The sequence below is a fragment of the Elephantulus edwardii genome, unplaced genomic scaffold (genome assembly GCF_000299155.1).
Source record: "Elephantulus edwardii isolate Elephantulus edwardi_28Jun2011 unplaced genomic scaffold, EleEdw1.0 scaffold00068, whole genome shotgun sequence".
Classification (NCBI taxonomy): domain Eukaryota; kingdom Metazoa; phylum Chordata; class Mammalia; order Macroscelidea; family Macroscelididae; genus Elephantulus; species Elephantulus edwardii.
The window spans coordinates 7,937,468-7,945,141 of record NW_006399818.1 but is presented as its reverse complement, the minus strand read 5'-3'; the positions used below and the strand labels follow the sequence as shown (position 1 = coordinate 7,945,141).

Below are 7,674 nucleotides of genomic sequence, written 5' to 3'. Positions count from 1 at the left end.
TCCAAGGACCAGTCCCTCCTTGCAACATGCCCAAAGTATGTCAGACAAAGCTTCAGAATCCTTGACTCCAGGGAACATTCTGGCTTCACCCTCTCTAGGACAAACCTGTTTGTTCTTCTAGCAGTCCATGGCATATTCAACACTCTTCTCCAGGTAGTTTTCCAATTTTGCCAACACCATTTGTTAAAGAGGCTTTCCTTTCCCCTCTTAACTGATTTAATCTCTGTAAAAAATCAGTTGACCATAGGTAGATAGCTGGCTTCTGGATTCTCAATTCTATCCCATTGATCTATGTGTCTGTCACTATACCAGTACCATGCTGTCTTGACCACCATGGTAGTATAGTAGGATTTTATATCAGGGAGTAAGATGCCTGCTATCTTGTCTTTCATTCTCATGAGTTCTTTGCTTATTTAATGTCTTTTTCCATTCCAGATGAAGTTGAAAATTGCCTTTTCCATCTCATTGAAGATTGGAATTGGTATTTGTATTGGGATTGCATTGAAATTGTAGATTGCCTTTGGTAGAATTGTTATGTTCACAATATTGAGTCTTCATATCCATGAACATGGTATATTCTTCCATTTCTCCAGGTCTATTTTTGTTTCTTGTAGTAATGTATTGTAATTTTCTTTGAATAAATATTTTGTGTTCTTATTTAGATTTATGCCCAAATATTTAATCTTGTGGTTAGCTGTTGTGAATAGAGCTATTTCTGTATTTTTTTGCCACTGTAGGGAAATCCAGTTGATTTTTCTATGTTGATCTTATATCCTGCTATTTTATTGAATTCATTGTCTATGTCTAGTACTTTTCTTGCTGAATCTTTAGGATTTTCTAAGTATACTATCATATCATCTGTATAAAGAGATAATTTTACCTCCTCTTTGCCAATTTGAGTACCTCTTATTTCCTTCTCTTGCCTACTCCTATAGCTAAGACTTCCAATACCATATTGGACAGGAAAGGTGATCATTGGCATCCTTGTGTGGTTCTTCTACTCAAAGGGGATGCCTTTAATCTCTCTCCATTGAGAACAATGATACTGTGAAAATACTTATTACTGTTTACTATGCTGATAAAATTCCCCTCTGTTCCTATTTTGTTGAGTTTTTTAATTAGGAAAAGTTGTTGGATATTGTCAAAGGACTTTTCTGCATCGATTGGTAGGATTACATGGTTTTTGTTCTTTGATTTGTTAGTGTAATGATCTTCCTTGTCCTTTGTGATAGTTTTTGGGTTGCAACCTATTTTATTAGTGATTGATATAGCTACTCCAGCTTTTTATTTGTTGCCATTTGTCTGGTACATTTTTTCCATTCTTTTATTTTTAGGCTTTTTTTGTCTTCAGTTTTTCAAGTGTGTCTCTTTTAGATAACATGTTGATGGATTTTTTTCCCATTTAATCTGCCACTCTTTTTCTCTTCAGTGGTGCATTTAAACCATTTACATTCAATTTAATTATTGAGAGGCAAAGATTTATTGCTTTCATTGTGTTAAGTTCTTTTTGGTGTTGTTGCTTTGGTCCATCCTGCTTTCTGTGGCATCTCTGTAAGAAAGACTTCTCTCAGTATTTTCTGCAGTGCTGATCTTATTTTTTATTTAGGTTCTGCTTTTCTGAGAATATTTTTATCTCTTCTTCACATTTGATGGACAGTTTTGCTGGGTACAGTATTCTTGGTTTGAAGTTTTATTCTTTGAGTATTTGATATTTGTCATTCCACTCTCATCTTGCCCACATGGTTTCTGCTGAGAAATCAGCACCTAATGTTATTTGCTCTCCCTTATAGGATACTCTTCATTTCTCCATAGCTTCTTTCAGAATTCTCTCCTTATCTTTATTTCTGGCAAGTTTGACTATGATATACCTTGGTGTTTTTCTTTGTGAGTCTATTCTATATAGTGTTTGCTCAGCTTCTTGAATACATATTCTCTCATACTTCATTATACCAGGAAAGTTTTCTTCTACTTCTACAACTTTTTCTTCTACTTCTACAACTGTCCTCCAGTTGGCTTAGAGGTCATAGAGACCATGTATCAGTGAGAATGGCAGAAATTGAATGTTGCGAAGAATATAGAGTTATTAGAACTCTTACCCATAGCTAATGAAAATGACAACAAAGTGATATAAACATTTTGGAAAACATCTTGCCCATTTCTTTAAAATCTTAAAATATTTATTATGGAATCCAGACCTACAGGTTTTTACTCAAGAGAAACAAAACTTTATGTCAACACTTCCATTACAAAGTTCATGTAACTTTATTCATTGGACTCAAAGAGATTTGGGCATATTCTCTATTGAGGAATTGTTTGATATCTGAAGCTTTAAGTCACACAGTTAGATGTCAGTAAAGAGCTTAAAAGGTGTTACAGATAAAGAAACCCCTCAGTGTTTATGTGTGTTCATTTGGCCTTCCCCCCCTTTCTATCTATAATTGAAGATAATGTATTGGGCAAAAAAAAATCTTTGTCAGGCATCTTTAATTATAAAAGAAATCACATGGAAAATGATGGTTTCCCATGGCTAATTTATATGCTGTCATTAGGGGGCAGTGCTAAACCACTGATAGATGCTTTCACTTCTGTTACTCTTGTGGTTAGCATAAATAAAAGGAAAATAGCAATGATTATTTTTGTGATATGATTCTATATATCCCTTAAAATTAGGAAATATTTTTAGATATTCAAACAAAAATCATGATTAGAAATGCATTTATTCAATAAATAATAAGTTTCATGTTGTACATTGTATTATAAAAGATACAGAAGTGAACAAGGAACTGTTTGCTTTCAAATAGCTTAGTTTGGATAAGTCAGCCCTATATGGGAGCTCTGGTGTCCTAGTGGCAAGAAGCTGCACTGCAATCCTGAAGGCACGTGGTTCGAGGCCACCAGCCACTCAGTGGGAGAGGGATGGACAATCTCCTCCCATGTGAGTAACTGCCTCTGAAAACCCACCACAGCGTCAGCTTTGGGTCACTTCTGACTCAGTGGTGCACAACAACACAACAGCAGTATGCCTTATATATCTGTATGTTTACAACTTTTTCTTGAAAAAATATGTTAATAAAACCAGTAATATTTACTGATTACTTTTTAATATAATGTTGTTGTTGTTGTTATGTGCCATGGAGTCGTTTGCGACTCATAGCGACCCTATGCACAAGAGCCCTAAACGCTATTCTATCCTGTGCCAGCCTTGCTGTCTCAAACACATTCATTCCCACCACTCCACTCACAGAATCGATCCATCTCATTGAGGGTCTTCCTCTCCTGTGCCGTCCCTCCACTCTCCCAACCATGATGTCCCTCTCCAAGGACCAGTCCCTCCTTGCAACATGCCCAAAGTATGTCAGACGAAGCTTCAGAATCCTTGACTCTAGGCTATATTCTGGCTTCACCCTCTCCAGGACAAACCTGTTTGTTCTCCTAGCAGTCCATGGAATATTCAACACTCTTCTCCAGCACCACAGCTCAAAGGCATCAATTCTCTTTCTATCATCCCTATTCACTGTCCAACTCTCTGATGCATAGCACATAATTGCGAAGACTATAGCCTTAGTCTCCAGCCTGACATCGTTGCACTTCAGTACTCTTGAGAGGTCCCTCGCATCTGACTTTCCCAATGCAATTCGTCTCCTGATTTCCTGGCTGCTGTTACCAAGAGTGTTGACTGTGGAGCCAAGTAAACTAAAACTGTTAATTATCTCAATCTCTTCACCATCCATACTGATGCTGCCAATTGACCCAGTGGTGAGAATCTTTGTTTTCTTGATACTGAGCTTCAATCCATATTGAAGACTTCAGTCCTTGACCTTCTGCAGCAAGCGCTTTAGGTCCTCCTCATTTTCAGCGAGCAGGGCTGTGTCATCTGCATAATTCAGGTTGTTGACGATTCTTCCACCAATCCAGATGCTGATAAACAATTAATTGAATCTTGGTACAGTCCTCCAGGAGATGAATTGACACAGTGACTGGGACAGTGATCTCAAACATGCTAGACACTGTGAGGATGACACTGGCAGGATATGGCAAAGTTCAGATCCATTGCTCATAAGGTCACTATGAGTTATAGCTAACTTCATAACATTTGACAACAGCAATTCAGCTCTACCAGGTGTAGATTACTAGCTTCTTTGTGGATAAGGAAATCTGAAGATTAGAAGGTGTTCCCAAAGTTATGCAACCTTAAGTGTAGAGCTAGGCCTTCAAAGCCATGGTTCTCTTCTACTGTAACATTAAGTTTATACCAAAGACCTAAAAATACTTAGGAGACAATGACATCTTTGCTGTTTGTGAGAGATCTGGAAAATTTTATAAAGCAGTAAAGTCAGAACTGTATTTTGAATAATCAATAGAATTATAATAAAACAGTAGTTATGTGGCAGTATTTATTGAAGCCTGATTATGTGTCAAGAACTTCATAGTTATCTCATTTAATTATCAAGAAAAGGCCTTTGTAATTATCCTATTGTATAGCTAAAGCAAGTAAGTCAGTGGAGACATCTACTGGAAAACCACACAGACAATAAACAGAAAATTTAGATTTGAATACAGGACTCTCTAAATGCTTAACCACTGAAATATGCTAGTCAATGAAGTAAGTTAGAGGACATGAGTAAAAGCAAGGGATTTGATTATGATTGATGTGCTATTGAGTCATTTTGATTCACATAATTGTTGTAAGGTGCCATTTAATAAGTTACTAATCATAGAGAATCTATGAACAATAGATATTAACCTTGCCCTTCTCTGCCCCATCTTTGTTGTTGTTATTGGTTTCCTCCAACTTGAGCACAACTCATAGCGACCCTATGAACAAAAGGCCTGAAGCCTTTCTATAACTATTGGCCTGTCGGCATTTATCAAAGTTCATAGAGTTTCTGGAGGCATGTCATTTAGGAAGTGGATGCCACTCCTGATATGTTCGTGCCCATGATTAGGATTGGGTAAATAATTCTACATGTTGATAGTGCAGAAGGGGTGAAATTAAATAAGAAGAAGGGGTAAAAATGGTATGACTGTAGAATGTGACTGTAGACCCTTGAAGGTAAGTTACAGAATCTGGATATTATGTGTGTTACACACCATAAACAATCACCGGAAGTTAAAGAGATGTAACACTTGTCTTTGAGGAGGAGAGACAGAGAATAATGAAGTTTCCTGTACAATGGATTGGATAATTATAATGAAAATGAACAAAACTTGTCGAAATTTAGTAATGCTGAAATGTTGATAATTCTTAGCCAGCTGTGTAATGGTTAGTGGGGCCATCAACGTCATGTAAGCTTTGACATTTCCACCATTAAATGATGATGAGTCGGAAAAGGAGATGTCGTTTTGATGACTGTAGACAACGCTGATCAGACATAGAGATGCAGTATCTCCTTAATCACATAGATCCAGATTTTATACTCCAAAGATTTTTTTTTCCTTCCAGAGCTTGTGCAGCATACCAGAAATCCCTGCAATAATTATCTTTTTTTAACTGATTTGAGAAATGTATATTTATGAAAAAATGAGCTGCTGTGTACTAAATTAGAGAAAATTTCACTGCTTGTCACAGATAGCAAAATGCTATCAGGATCTAGTAGATCCTGATACTCATCCTTTTACTCATCTGTAAAAGGATGTTACGATGCCAACACCTTATTCATTGACATTTCTTTCAACAACATAAATGGTTCCTAGACAGGTGGACCTTGCCAAGTGGACTATATAAGAAGCAAAATGACTTTATAGATACTTTTTTTAAACCCCTATGAAGTAGATAAGTAACATTTTGACAGAACAAGACCAAGTACTGACTGTGGGATAGATTACCAATTGCAGTTTCAATCAGTATACAAGTTCAAAGTAAAGCTGAAAAAAATGGAAACAAGTCCAAGAAAGCTAAAGGATGATTTTGAGTACATCTTACCTTAATTTAAAGACCATTTCAAGAATAGATTTAACCCATTGAGCATTGATACTGACCAAAGAGCAAAGACTAATAATGACCACAAAGCACTAATAATGAACTAAGAACAGATGTAAGATCTCAAAGAAGTCATCCACAAAGAAAGCTAATGTCATTAAAAAGACAGAAAAGAAAGTGCCAAAATTGATGTCATTTGAGACTCTGAAAGCTGTTCTTGAATATAAAGAACTTTAAAAATTGGTGAAAATTATGGATAAAGGAGCTGAAGAGAACATCTCAAAGGGCAGCTTACAAAGGCAAAAATAACTTGTAGAGACATGTGACAAGACCTTCAGTTCAAGGACAAAATGAAAAGAACATGATTGGCATTTCTCGAGATGAAAGAACTGAAAACAAAAATTCAAGCTATTTGTTAAAATCATTTTGTTCAAACAGTATAGTTTGCCTTCTCTTTCAGGAAGCGGCATATGATTTCATTTTAGGAGGTGGCATAAAATCAAGCACTGATGGTATTGAAGGAACAAGTCCAAACTGCCCTGAAGGCATTGGCTAAAAAACAAGTCTCCAGGAAATGACAGAGTACAAAACTGAGATGTCAATAAATGGGTACAACATTGGAAGGATTCTCTCATCAATGCAAAACATTTGTAAGACAGCAGCTACCTTGCCCCCCAATGGGGCTGGGGATTCATGTTTGTGCCCATTTCAAAGAAAGATCACCTGACAGAAAACAACTAAAATTCTGCTAAAAATAATAAGCACAAAACAAAGCAAAACCAAATAATTGTGCATCAACATTCTCACAGTGTTAGTGTGACACCGGTCTATACAGTGTTTCATCCTATTGTACTTAGTGTCAATATAAGTTATGGAAGTGTCCCTGACAACTACACCAAAATGACAGAAATCAATGTTAATTCAAAGGGCTCTGGTGAATGAAAAGATATAATGAAAAAGAGTATTATGGATGGGACTTTTGACTCACTATAAATACTGAATAAATTACTGTTTTTTATCATTGTTGTTAAGTGTTGTTGAGTCGTAGGTGACTCATAGTGACTCTGTGAATGAAAGACCTGAACACTTGCTTAACCTTAATCGTTTCTCCAAGTTCATAGGGTTTCTGGAGGCAAGCTATTTTGGAAGTGGATGCCTACTTCCAAGCTTGTTTTAACTGGGGAGCTCCACCTAACACAGTCCATCACGGGTAATCAGTATCATATTGACACATCAGTGTCACAGTGTTCAGTGTCACAGCAACCATGAGTTACCTCTGTTCAGCATATGGACAGACCAGTGCTATAACACTTAGAAGAATGTTTGACCAAAAACAATTAAAACCATGCCTGATAGCCGCAGGCCCGAGGGCCCAACTGAAGTAAAGAACCAAGGCAAGGTTCAGACTCCATGAGCTCGATCATTCCACATTTCTCCATAATCAAGCATTCTTTTTACGCCCATCTGGGAGCATTCTGCTGCTTCCTCAATCTCCTCCTATTCTGATGCCACATGTTTCTTCATATAGCCTAACTTCTTGAATGATTTGTTCAGCATATAGACTGAATACACTTGAAGAAAATATAAAGTGTTAATGCACATCTTCTTTGATTTTAATCTGGTGTATATTCCCTTTCTCTGTTTATATAACAGCTTCTTGATTTAGGTGTAGGATTCATGTTGTTGTTGATGATTACCATCGAGTCGTGCAAGACTCATCACAACTCCATGAACAAAAAAAAGACCTGGAGGCC

At 36.8% G+C, this 7,674-nt stretch overlaps 1 protein-coding gene across 2 annotated transcripts in view; it reads left to right on the top strand.

The window, feature by feature from the left end:
- ANKS1B (ankyrin repeat and sterile alpha motif domain containing 1B) overlaps positions 1–7,674 on the top strand; it is a 1,992,519-nt gene that overhangs the window by 472,663 nt on the left and 1,512,182 nt on the right. The gene's annotated exons all lie outside the window — the stretch shown is intronic.